The sequence below is a fragment of the Tachyglossus aculeatus genome, chromosome 20 (assembly GCF_015852505.1).
Source record: "Tachyglossus aculeatus isolate mTacAcu1 chromosome 20, mTacAcu1.pri, whole genome shotgun sequence".
NCBI lineage: Eukaryota > Metazoa > Chordata > Mammalia > Monotremata > Tachyglossidae > Tachyglossus > Tachyglossus aculeatus.
In genome coordinates this window covers 22,931,037-22,944,471 of record NC_052085.1, presented here as the reverse complement: position 1 = coordinate 22,944,471, position 13,435 = coordinate 22,931,037, and the positions used below count along the sequence as shown (strand labels likewise).

Below are 13,435 nucleotides of genomic sequence, written 5' to 3'. Positions count from 1 at the left end.
CTAACAGCAGTTGACTGGTCTCTTATGCCCTTGAAAGGTAGAAGGTGAAAGTGACTTTGGGTTTCCAAGTCTACTGGTTGTATTTACACTGGGAAAAAAGAAATTATGCATTTGGTTTTTGTTTGTTTTGCTTTTGCTGTAATGAAAATCCTCCTTGAAACATCCATGTCCTTTTGGTTCAGATCAGATTCATTCATTCAGTCGTATTTATCGAGCACTTACTGTGTGCAAGCACTGTACTAAGCACTTGGAAGAGTACAATACAAAAACAGACACATTCCCTGTCCACATTGAAAGAATGTAAAATGAATAGCCCACTGGTTCTAATGATTTGGATTAGCTAATAAATCATCATATATCAGCCACTGAAAAGATAATCATTGCTGTGCCAACTGGTTAATGTTTAATTGCTGACAATGTTGATAATGCTCAATGCTTTAGAAACCCACTGTGAAATCCATGCTTTCAAACCACTAACACAGGTCAATTGTCTATGAAAACAGGTTTGAAATTAAATAATCTAAAACACTGCAAGTTTTGAAGGCTCCAGAAATAGAAATAATCTCACTACAACCAGTCATTTTCAAAAAATTATGACGGTCATGGCAAGAAGTCCTTAACTTTTTAAAAAACTTTTTTCAGGAACCTTGGATTCTTAGGTGATTTAATTTTAGTTTGTTTTTTTAATGGTACTTATTAAACACTTACGTTTTGCTAAGCAGTAGATACAAGACAATCAGGTTGGACACAGTCCCTGCCTCAGATGGGGTGCACAATCTAAGTAGGAGGGAATAGGATTTCTGTAGTCCTGGGTTTAGATTCCGGTTCTCAGGAGCTGGAAACAAAAAGAGAACATTATATGATATTCCATTTTACTGGTTCACACAGAGTCACAGAGATCAATAACGCCTGGTTAAAGACATCATGACTTCAGGCTGCCATCCCGGCTGCCCTCCTCTAAAGCCATTTCACACTTTTGTCTACCCATGCAAGTTAAGCTATTATAGTACTATTTGCTGGCAGTAATATAACAATGACAGTAATAACAATAATAACTTGTTTACTTTAGGTTTCTAAAATACTGCCATGCTAAATTTTCAAAAATAATCACAATAAATGATTTGTTTATTTTTTTTGTAATGAAAAACATCCTGCCATGGTAGTGATTATGTCAAAAGGAGTATCCAACACAAAGATTGCTATTTCACATCTTTCATTCTGCCTGGTTTTATAGACAAAAATATTCAAGTGGCTTTGAGAACGAAGCTAAAAATGATCCACGCATCCGCTGTAGGTTTCCAATGGGAATGTGTTCCCTAGGCTATAGGACTGGTGCTTAAAAATCCCTGTCATAACTAGGGGTTTGGTAGTGCACTTATTCCTGGCCTAATATCTCAAGAAGCTGATGATTTTCACTAATTGCTCTCAGGTACTATTTAAGTCTTCCCAGATGGAAAGAGAGCATATCAGTCTGATGACATTCATAGAACTCTGACTTTTGAGTTCATGTACTATCATTTTACAGTTGTAGAGTGGGTGGATGGAGGAGATCCTTATTTCAGGGGTACCTCTTTCTCCCATGCCCCCAACCCAGAGCCCTTTGGAGGAGAAGCTGTTGACTTCTGCCCATCTTCCGTTCTGAGAGGGCAGGTCTTGGTGGCTTGGATCTTCTCAGGCAGGAGGAATAAGATACCCCCGGGAATTATGGCGCACCACTGATGCTTATTTGATGCATTTCCTTCTCTGCCACATCAATCATTATTTATTGAGCACTCACTGTGTGCAAAGCACAGTGTGAAGCACTATACTGAGCATAGAGTTGGTAGACTTGTTCCCTACTCACAGTGAGCTTGCAGTCTATCAAACGATGAAAGACTTTAGATTTAGCTTTGCAAATGGAAAATGAGTAAGGGTTATTTCTTTAAGGCTGTCACACTGTTAACAAAGATAACATCTAGAATTTGACAAAACTAGGATATCTAAGCCAACAGTACCATTACAGGCTTTATGTAAGTAGCGTGGCCCAGTGGAAAGACTACGGGCTTGGGAGTCAGAGGTCATGGGTTCAAATCCCGGCTCCACCAATTGTCAACTGTGTGACTTTGGGCAAGTCACTTAACTTCTCTGTGCCTCAGTTACCCCATCTGGAAAATGGGGATTAAGACTGTGAGCCCCACGTGGGACAACCTGATCACCTTTTATCCTCCCAAGAGCTTAAAACAGTGCTTTGCAAATAGTAAACGGTTAAAAAAATTCCATTGTTATTATTATTATTACATATGGTGTTGATACAGAAGTAGTGTGGCTCAGTGGAAAGAGCATGGGCTTTGAAGTCAGAGGTCATGGGTTTGAATCCCGGTTCCGCCACATGTCTGCTGTGTGACCTTGAGGGAGTCACTTCTCTGAGCCTCAGTTACCTCATCTGTAAAATGGGGATTACGACTGTGAGCCCCATGTGGGACAACCTGATCACCTTGTATCACCCCCAGCACTTAGAACAGTGCTTTGCACATAGTAAGCACTTAACAAATGCCATTATTATTATTATGCTCTCTAAAAGTGTCATGCATTTCCAAGAGGAATTGAAAATCCATTCATAAATGGATTAACCAGGATTTAACTGTTCAGTAATGTACACAGCAATTAGGCGTCCATGTAAAATAGGAAGAAGAAAGCAGAGATCATATTTATTATGTGGAAAAGAGAGTTTTTACTAGTGGCCTAATCAATCAATCATATTTATTGAGTGTTTACTGGGTGCACAGCACTGTACTAAGCGCTTGGGAGAATACAGTATAACAGAGTTGGTAGACACATTCCCTGCCCCTTCTCAAATGGCCTGAAAAGTCCTTGGCACTTCCAAAGTGCTTAACTTTCAAGAAGGAGCCAATGAGGTTCTGAGATTCAGGTTCACCAGAACTGTGTGTGGTTTTATAATCCTCAAGGTCAAAGAATAGAAAGGCATGAAGTATAGAATTTTTGTCCAGCTAAAGATTAAATATCCCTTAAAATTCTGCTTACTTCTGAAATAAACAGTCATTTGTGGCCTGCATTTGATCTTTTACCTCACCATCGCCTTTCTTTCTTAGTTTAAATTGTCATTAAATTAGGAAATAGTCTGGTAAATTAATGCTGTGATGTCAAAATGCCACCTTAATGCCTAACTGCAATTCCTCCCGCCTACCCATTTGGGTTGCTGGCATTCATTAGTGGTGAAAGAAAGGCAGACACTTTCATTTATTTTTATTCCCTTTTGGGTGACATTCTATCCTGTTCTTATCTCCTTTCTACCCCCTTTGGTGGGCCTGCTGTGACCAGAAGGGCTGATGCCCACTGCACAATATTTCGGACACTATTAATGCTATGCCTAGTGGGAGTGTTGGGTTGGGATGGGCCTTCTAGCTTTTACAGTTGCCGATGCTTTCTTAGGTTATTTGGAGGTCTTTATTATTTCTCTCTTTCTCCCCACACTTCAAAATTCTCTGCTCATTCCTCTCCACATTAAGCAGAAACTTCTCACCTTTGTCTTTAAGATACTCAAATAGTTCTCTCCCTCCTACTTATCCTCCGGCCTCCCCTAATATAACCTAGCTTGCACATTTAGCAACACCGTCAAGCCAAACTACACACTGTGCTTTGTTCTTGCCTCCCTCACCACCAATCTCTTGGTCTAACCCTCCCTTTTGTCTGGGATGCTCTCCGCCTTTAAATCCAGCAGACTTCTGCTCTCCTCATCTTGAGAAGCAGTGTGGTCTAGTGAATAGAACACGGGCCTGGGAGTCGGAAGGATCTGGGTTCTAATCAGGGCTCTGCGACTTGTCTGTTGTGTGACTTTGGGTAAGTCACTTCACTTCTCTGTGCCTCAGCTGCCTCATCTGTGAAATGGGGATCAGAATGTGAGCCTAGTGTGGGACAGGGACTGTGTCCAACCTGATGATCTTGTATCTACCTCAGAGCTTAGAACTGTGTCTGGCACATAGTAAGTGCTTAACGAATACCATTGTTATCGTTATTATTGTTATTATCATCATCATCATCAATCGTATTTATTGAGCGCTTACTATGTGCAGAGCACTGTACTAAGCGCTTGGGAAGTACAAATTGGCAACATATAGAGACAGTCCCTACCCAACAATGGGCTCACAGTCTAATAATAATGTTATTATTATTCAAAGCCTCTCTGGAATCACATCTCCTGTCTACCAACTCTAAGGTCATCATGGTCAGGGAATGTGTCTGTTTATTGTTGTACTTTCCCAAGCGCTTTGTACAATGTTCTGCTCACAGTAAGTGTTCCGTAAATATGATTGAATAAATGAATGAACTCTATTGCTCTGTACCTCCCAAGCACTTAGTACAGTGCTCTGCATGCAGTAAATGCTCAATAAGTATGATGGAATGAATGAATTTTTGGTATACCTTTTTATGATATTTGTTAAACACTTTCTGTGTGTCAAGTACTGTTTTAAGATCTGGGTAGATAAAAGTTAATCAGGCTGGATAGAGTCCCTGTCCCTGTCCTGGCTTAAAGTCCAATAAGTGAGAGAACACAAAATGAATTCCCATTTTGCAGTTGAGGAAACCGAGGCACTGAGGAAACCATGACACAGTAGACAAATAGCAGAGCCAGGAGTAAAACCCAGGTTCTCTGTTTCCCAAGCCTATGCTCTTTCCACTGGCCCATGCTGCTTCCCTGATCCATCAGATCCAACAGTTAGCGGTACTTTCAACCTCTAACTATTCCTAAATCTTCTGTGTCTAGGTACATGATAAGTTGATTAGGCGTTTTTGCCAGAATACTTGAGAATAGTGAATTGCTAAATCTGCAATAATGAAAAAAATTTATTCGCCAAGTTCAGAGCCTAATTAAGTTAATTAATTAAGTTAAGTTAATTGCCTAATATTACAGAAAGTTCTTTGGATTTCCCTTCTTTCCACATCACCACCATCGCATAGTAACCCTTTAACACTTCAGTAATTATTTACCCAAACCTTTGCTCCTGTCTCAAAAACAGATTTTGCAGGTTAGTTAGCGAAATCATTTCTTGTTTTTGCATCTTTTTTCTGCAAAAGTGGGGTTTTGGGAAACTCGGTGCTCAAGGCACAAAGCTACTTACCATAGTAGGTGCTCAGAAGTGCTGCAGCTGCTAAAGATGATGAAAAGTCCTAAAATCAATGCAGGTAGAATGGCCAGAACAGTCATGTCAATGAGCACAATAGGAATGGATAATTCAACACATTTCAGCTAGCAGAAAGAGAAGCAAATCAACCCTGTAGATTTCTCCCCTCCATCGATATACAATCGAAGCACGCCTTCCCCATGATGGCAACCCAAATGAATTCTCAGCAGTCCCTTTAGAATCAGGATGGTCTAATGGATAGACCACAGGGCTGGGCGTCAGAGGCTCTGAGTTCTAATCCTGGCTCCACCACTCGTCTGCTATATGGCCTTGGCTAATTCACTTCACTTCTCTGTGCCTCAGTTTCCTCATCTCTAAAATGGGGATTAACTCCTACTCCCTTCTTCTTAGACCATTAGTCCCATATGGGACAGAGTCTGTGTCCAACTTGATTATCTTGTATCTATCTACCCTAGCACTTAGTACAGAGTTGGCACAAAGTAAATGTTCAGCAAGTACCATAAAGAGTATTTCACCATCATTATCAGCCTTTTTGGTCTGTACCTCCCATGTACTAAGTGCTTTGTTCTAGGTGCAGTAGAGAGAGAAGTCACTGCTCCTGCCCTTTGGGAGTTTACAATCTTGTTTAATCTCTTGTTTATATAATTGTTTTGTCTGCAGCCTTACATTCATTCCCAGATTTGTTTCTAAGCTGCCATTTACTACGTGAGAACAGTAACTTATTAAATAGTAGCATCTTGCTTTCCAAAGGTGGCTTTCCAATGTTACAGCCACGAGGCAGGGTGTAGGTAGAGACTAGAGAGAATGAGGAAAAGAGGAAGAACAAAAAAGATTGAGAATAAACAAACCATATAAAGGAATAAAGTATTGACTACCAGGAGCATGTCATTGGGTAATTATTCTCCTCTGGGAAATGAACAATTTTTATGAAGGACTTCCTTTCATTTAGATCAGGTTGGTGTTTTTCTGGGAAGATTTCCAGTTGTGGAAGAAGTGTTTGGGGAGCTCTGAATAGGCAGTTAGCCAATCCAAGCTGGCGAGGGCTTGGAGGAAATATATAAAGAACAACTGACTTGACCCAGAGCACCCCATGCCCAATCAAACTTGCCTTCTTCAAGCCCCCCCGCCACGCACACACCACAGACTGTATTCCGCTTTGACTACTGCATTAGCCTCCTCATTTTTCTAAAGTATTGTTCTGTGCATTTTATCCCACTCCTCAAAAAAACCCAATGGCTGCCCATCCATCTCTGCATCAGACCGAAACTCCTTACTATCAGCTTTAGTGCTCTCAAGAAGCTCACCCTCTCCTACTTAACACTTCTCCTTTTCCGCTACGAATCAGCCCCCACAAATTGCTCCTCTAATGCCAATGATTCCTCTCAGGGTTGCACCTGGAGAGTTTCCAGTACTCTACCAGTCTTGACTACCGGAGGGAAAGTCAAGCAGAGGCCTACCCATTCCATTCCTAGCTTGGCCAGTGGCTAGCGAGTGGAAGGCAATCTGCTATAAGTCAAAACTCCCCTTTGCTGGGCAGCAGCCCAGATGGAGTGAGCGCTGGGGTAGATACAAGCTAATCGGATTGGATAAAGTCCACGTCCCACATGGAGCTCACAGATTTAATCCCCATTTTACAGATGAGGGAACAGAGAAATAAATTGTCTTGCCCAAGGACACACAGCAGACAAGTAGTGGAGCTGGGGGTTGGAACCCTGGTCCTCTGTCACAGACCCAGGTCTTTTCCACCAGAGCGGGCCTTGTTGCAATGTCCATAAATGAACTATTAAAAACTTTGAAATCCACAAAGTGGGTGCATTTTTCTCTTCATCCAAAGGCTGAGGCGCCTCATGTATATGTAGAACACATCGGCTATTGAAATAATACAAAACTTAAACTGCACAGAAATTCCAAGAGTCATTTCAATGCTTTGATTCTTTTACATCATCATTCTTCATATTCTACCAAAGCCCATTGGTAAATCTACAGGCAGTCCAATTAATTCAGATCATTAGACTGGCAAGAAATCCATTTTACTCAGATACATATTCTGGGCTGGTATTTTGGGACTTTCTTGGCAGTCGTTGAAATAGCCAGTTTCAAATGTGGGTATTAGCTGCAAGCAGTTGAGTTAAATAAAGAGGACAGAATTTAACATGCAGAAACGCTCTTATCGGCAAGATAAGTTCATTCATTCATTCAATCGTATTTAGTGAGGGCGTACGTTCTGCCAGAGCTAATAGCTTACCATGTCACAACTGCCTAGTATTCCACCACATTTATTTTTTTCTTCCCCAGCAAGATGAACTAGCTGTTAGGTTGGTACAAAATATGTATCCAGTGCTTAGAACAGTGCTTTGCACATAGTAAGTGCTTAATAAATACTATTATTATTATTATTATTATTATTATTATATTACAATAACATTTACAGAATTTAAGTTTCCTGGAGCCAAGCAGTCCTTTAAATTGTAAGCTCGCTGTGGGCAGGAAATATGTCTGTTTATTCTTATACTGTACTTGGTACAAGTCCCAAGTGCTTAGTACAATGCTCTGTGCATGTAAGCGCTGAATAAATATGATTGACTATGTAGCTATCGCTACATATATTTCTCTGATTCATTGGGTATCTGGGAGCCTCAGAGATATTTCCACTTTAAATCCTTGTCTTTAGCAGAGGATCAGGGTTTTTTTTTTAATCATTGATCATCATCAATGGTATTTATTGTGCACTTAATTTATGCTGAGAACTGCACTGAGCCCTTAGGAAAGTACACTACATTCCAATAAGCACATCATAAACCTGCCTCTCTCAATACAGAAACAATGACAAGGTCATTTCAGTAATTCATTTTGGATCAATCACAGTTAAAATACAACTTGATTTTAGTCTGTTGGTGATTCTAGATCACCAATCGGTGATATTTAAGCACTTATTGTGTGTAGAACACCGTATTAAATGTTTGGGAGATAACAACAGAGTAGGTAGGTATGGTTCCTGCCCTCAAGAAGTTTACAATCTAGTTGAAACACCTATTTCTGGGAATATCTATGTACATGGATTTTGGACTATGTTACCTTAATAGCACCCTAAGACAAAATATAAAGACAGACATATAGGTAACCAGAACACCTGACTCAATATTTAAGCAGTCAAGCATACCGCACTGAGGCGTTTACATTCTTCTGTGTCCAGCTTTGTCACCAGGGCTTGAAGATGAAGCATTAGCTAACCATACTCATCCCTTCTTTAGAAAGCATTCAATGCCTGGGGTAAAATGCTACATGTTCAAGGGGGAGCACCGATTCCATAAAGAAGTCATTTGTATAAAAGAATGATAAACTCATATATTCCATTTCTATCCTGAGTGGGGCAAGAAGAAAAACGCTTAAATTGTGGAAGTTAGGAGGAAGAAATTCCTTAACAGTTAGTGTTGACAAATACTGGGATGGATTCCCAAAGATAGCCGAAATCATGATATCTCCAAGAGGAGGGTAGATATATATTGGCCTAAGATTCGTTGGGGTACACATAATAACAATAATGGTATTTGTTAAGTGCTTATTTTATGCCAGTACTGTACTAAGCACTGAGGTTGATACAAGGTAATCAGGGCTTGTCCTACATGGGCTCACAGTCTAAGGCAGGGGGAAAATAGGTAACTTAGTCACCATTTTGCAGTTGAGGAAACTGAGGCACAGAGAAGTCAAGTGATTTGTCCAACATGACACAGCAGGAAAGTGCCAGAGCCAAGATTAGAACCCAGGCCACCCGACTCACAGGCCCATGCTCTTTCCACTAGGCCACGCTGCATATTTGTACAACAGTTGGACAATAGATTAAATGAATCCTGAAATCCCATCCTGGCCTCCGTTTCTTTGTTTTTATTTACCAGATGCCAACTTAGTGAGCATAGTGAAAATGTTTGATGTTAGCAGATCAATATTAACGGAAAGAAAAAATGAGAGGAAGTGTTCCAGTAAAAATATTTTCATTTGCTTCAGTTGAAAAGAATCTGTGCCTTGAAACAAATCAAAGAAGGAAAGTTAAACCTTTGCAACCCAGTGTGAGAAGACAAGCAAAAAGCTTTTCCCACCTTAGTAACTCCTTTGCAATTCCATATAAGAGCCATGAAACTTGCCAGGTTAAAAAGACAAAATGCCTGTTTTTGCAGTTGGATGGGATTTGTTTTTTAATATCAGAAATTTATTGCAGAAGGTTGAAGTGCTGTGAATGCTCATTGTCTGTCAGGCTAACATTGGTGAGGTGGCTATTGCAATTAAATAATAGTGGAATAGAAAACTTTCCATACTGACTTTTTCCCAACAAGTAATACCAGGTAGACTGTAGACCATAAATTCCTTGTGGTTAGGGATAGTGTCTGCCAACTCTGTGGTATTGTATTTTCCCAACAGCTTAGTACAGTGCTCTGCACACAGTAAGTGTTCAGTCAATGCCATTGTTTGATTGAAACCAGGCAATCTCTCTGGGAATGAAGATTCTAAATTTCCAATTTGAAAGGTGATTTTAGAGTTGCGCTGAAAGTTCACAGGATTTCCATTTTCAGATATAGACTCACATCCTTCGAATCAATTATTGTGCTGAACTTTAAGAAAAAAATAACATACTGCTTCTTGACTGAATGAGTCACCAGTCTATGAAATCATCTTTAGAATAGAAACCCACAAGAAGAATTTGTATTTGCACAGTCTGTTTCAGGTCTTGTGCTCCAAATTTCTGCTCTTTCTGGTCATCTTGATCCATTAATGCTCCAGTGCAGTTTTTATTTAGCAACCAACCCAGGAACTGGATTTCACCACATTTACCACATCTTCCTTTTCTGGATCAAATTTATAGGTTTTCAGTCCCGAGAAGAAGTAAAGAGACCCTAAAATTAGAGAAATTGGAAATATTGCCTCACCCCTAAAATGACCTATGCATATAAAAATGGCAAGGCTTGTAATAGTCATAAGAGTGATGGATAAAGAGTCTAAATTGAAATAATGTCAGATGACAACAATGTTATCAGGTCACTTGTGGTTGTTAGATCCAATGCTCAGAGCAAGACATTACTAAGGGAAAATTGATGATAATAATAATAATTAATAATAATTATGGTATTTGCTAAGTGCTTACTATGTGCCAAGCACTGTTCTAAGCACTGGGGTAGATACAAGGTAATCAGGTTGCCCCAAGTGGAGCTCACACTTTCAATCCCCATTTTGTAGATGAGGTAACTGAGGCACAGAGAAGTTGTGACGTGCCCAAGGTCACAGAGCAGACAAGCGGCCGATCTGGGATTGGAACCCACACCCTCTGACTCCCAAGCCTGGGCTCTTTCCACTAAGCCACGCTGCTTCTCTTATGAATGAACGCTTTCCTTCACCTGCATTTTCTTTTGAAAGCACATGTATTAACGTGGCCAATCTCAATGATCTTAGCACAGGACCACATTATCTTTGGAACTGAACCAGTGATTCACTAAGCAGTTCTCCGGGGGTCTATGGAGTTGATGCATCTTTTAATTGTGTCTAACTTTGAGTCGGGAAATAGCTGGGAGAATTAAGTTGAATAACATACTCACCATTAATCTCTACAGCTGCATTGATTTTGCCACTCACTCCAGAGAATTCCTTGGATAGTCTCTTTCCATTTTCCTTTTTGTTTCATCATAGCTGGAAGAAGAAGAGTCACAATATATTTAAGGATGACAGTTGTAAAATGACCAAAAAAGACCCCTAAAATAATAATAAATTGGAAGTCTAGTACCAGACACTTTATCCCGATGTAGTTCATGGGAAACTTGGGACAGAATAGGGGATTGTGGGGGTAAGATCTGTTGGGACTTTCAGAGGCCAGTGAGGCATTGGGAAAACTGAACTCTCTAAAAATCAAAAAGCAGTATTTTCAGAGATGTGCCACAAGAGAAGCAGGATGGCTTAATAAAAAGATTATTAGACCTGGGAGTCAGAGGGCCTGGGTTCTAATCCCAGCTCTGCCATTTGCTTGCTGTGTCACCCTGGGAAAGGCACTTTACTTCTCTGTACCTCAGTTCCTTGTTCTGTGAAATACCTGTTCTTCCTCCTACTTAGACTATGAAACCCATGTGAGAACCAATTATCAGTGCTTAGTATAAAGCTTGGCACATAGTTAATGCCTAAAAATACCATAATTATTGTCATTGTTATTAATAACCAGTAATAATAATAATAATGAAAAAAGACTGAGTAGAGTTATGGATAAAATTAATGATGGGCCAAACTTCGGTTTAGATAGGTACTAATGATCTTCAACCTGGGAGGTGGTGTAGCAGTTTAAGCAGGGATGATAGGAAAGAATGTATTTCATTTATTTTACCTGCTGTGTTTATTGTGGGATGAGGGAAGGCGAATTTTTTTGTTTGTTTTATGGCATTTGTTAAGCACTTACTATGTTCTGGGGTACTAAGTTCTGGGGTAGCTACGGGCTAATCAGGTAGCCTGTTCACTACAAGAGTATTAGCAGACAAGTTCCTTGAATGATGTTAATTTGGCAGGGGAGGAAATCTAGAAAGAAGTTAAGCTGTGCCCTAAGGCACAAACTTCAAGAGACTGGGATTTTTGTTTTAGCTTCCTAATCGTGTAAGAGCACTTCCTTGTTTTAATCGTTAAAAAAGCCGTGGAAAAACACTGGTTTGCATTCTAACCTCCAGCAGCAAGTGAGACCAAAGCAGAAGTGCAGAGGGGAAGGAGAATGAAGGATAGAGAGAAGAAGAGATTAGAGACTTTGGGACTGGTCTCTGAGTACTGCAGAGATCATTCATTTATTCATTCAATTGTATTTATTGAGCGCTTACTGTGTGCAGAGCATTGTACTAAGCACTTGGAAAGAACGATTTGGCGACAAATGGAGACAATCCCTACCCAACAATGGGGTCACAGTCTAGGAGGGGGAAGACAGACAACAAAAGAAAACAAGTAGATGGGCATCAGTAGCATCAATGTAAATAAATAGAATTATAATGATAATAATGACATTTATTAAGTGCTTACTATGTGCAAAGCACTGTTTTAAGCAGTGGGGTGGATACAAGGTGATCAGGTTGTCCCATGTGGGGCTCACAGTCTTAATCCCCATTTTACAATTGAGGAAATTGAGGCCCAGAGATGTTAAGTGACTTGCCCAAAGTCACACAGCTGAGACATGGTAGAGCCGGGATTAGAACCCATGACCTCTGACAAATAACAACAAATACCATTACCAATACCAAATACCAATACAAATACCAACATTATTATTATTATTAAACCAATTCCACTGGTAACCCCTGGGGTCAGTGGAGGTGCCCCCGACTGAGGGGTACCTAGGTCTGTTGTGAGAGATCATGGAATTGGGAACCCTCCCTCTTACACCAGTTATATTCTCTATAGCTACCACCTCAGCCCTTTCAGGACCACTACACACCTGTTTAGTCAAAGCCACCTGTATTTTTTAATGGTATTTTTTAAGCCCTAATAATAATAATAATGGTGCTATTTTTAAGCACTTACTATGTGCCAAGCACTGTTCTAAGCACTGGGAGGGATACAAGGTGATCAAGGTTGTCCTATGTGGGGCTCACAGTCTTAATCCCCATTTAACAGATGAGGGAACTGAAGCCCAGAGAAGTTAAAGGACTTGCCTAAGGTCACACAGCAGATATGTGGTGGAGCTCGATTAGAACCCAAGTCCACAGAGTAAGTGTTCAATAAACACTGAACCCCAAAAGCTTCCCAAAGACCCTCTTGGAGATTGGGCATCACAGAGTGGGGCTATGATAGCATACTGTACTACCACATACTGCTTCCATGCTCAAGTTCCTCTGAAGGGCTAGTTTGCTGGATGGCACTCTAGCCAAGAAGGACTCTTGCCTGGTTCCCAAAAGTTAAAGCAATGAGACACTTGGGATTGATGCTGACACTTCCATGCCCTGCTGAGCGTTCAGTTTTCAGCAAAAAATGAGAAGTTAGGTGACCTTGACTTCAAGCTTTCCCTATAACATTTAGGATGGTAGTAGCTTCAGCTATTAACCACAAGTTCTGCTGGAAGAGATCTGCACCCAGCAATTTTCAAAGTGCTTATCTTCCCAAATATAATTTATATTCCTTCTCCTGAGAGAATTATCATCGACCATTTTGTTAAATGAAAAGGGGGACTAAATGTCATAAGGTTGCCCAGAAGCCAGTTGTCTAAAAGTAGGGGAAATTGGTTCACCATAATACATTGCAAACAGCAGGAGAATCCTCAGAAACCCTTGGCTAGCTGCTTCCAAACACAG

At 40.4% G+C, this 13,435-nt stretch overlaps 1 non-coding gene across 1 annotated transcript; it reads left to right on the top strand.

Annotated features, from left to right (window-relative positions):
* The first annotated feature begins 6,517 nt into the window (after positions 1–6,517).
* LOC119941701 lies at positions 6,518–6,655 on the top strand. Its single transcript, XR_005455285.1, has one exon. It is a non-coding gene; the product is annotated as a small nucleolar RNA SNORA7 (small nucleolar RNA).
* Positions 6,656–13,435: the final 6,780 nt, after the last annotated feature.